We start from the raw sequence: 370 nt of genomic DNA on the forward strand, positions 1-370 counted from the left end.
GCTGAAAAGGTTCACCCAGTTATGTGTCTGTGGCATTTATGTATCCGGTGGTAATACTGGAAAACAAAATGCTTAGGGCCACGGCCAAGACTCAATAAGTAGCTGTGTTCAAGTACTAAACTAGGAGAGTCAATAACACTATCTGAATTCTGAGTTCCTATGGATGCCAACCATTCTGAATTTCAAAGGATAAAGTGAGATGCCAAAACTATTCAGAGGCAAAAAGCTACAAGCCCCGCTCATCTAATAAGAATCTGAGCTTCACTTAAAACTCTTGAGATATTATTGCTTCTTAATTTCTTTTCATCCTATTTTATTCATCTAGTTGCTTGAGGACAAGCAACAGTTTAAGTTTGGTGTTGTGATGAGC

General features: G+C 38.4%; 1 long non-coding RNA gene across 3 annotated transcripts in view; it reads right to left on the minus strand.

Moving 5' to 3' along the window:
- LOC127744683 (uncharacterized) overlaps nucleotides 1–370 on the minus strand; it is a 47,061-nt gene that overhangs the window by 665 nt on the left and 46,026 nt on the right. The gene's annotated exons all lie outside the window — the stretch shown is intronic.

The sequence above is a fragment of the Arachis duranensis genome, chromosome 2 (assembly GCF_000817695.3).
Source record: "Arachis duranensis cultivar V14167 chromosome 2, aradu.V14167.gnm2.J7QH, whole genome shotgun sequence".
NCBI lineage: Eukaryota > Viridiplantae > Streptophyta > Magnoliopsida > Fabales > Fabaceae > Arachis > Arachis duranensis.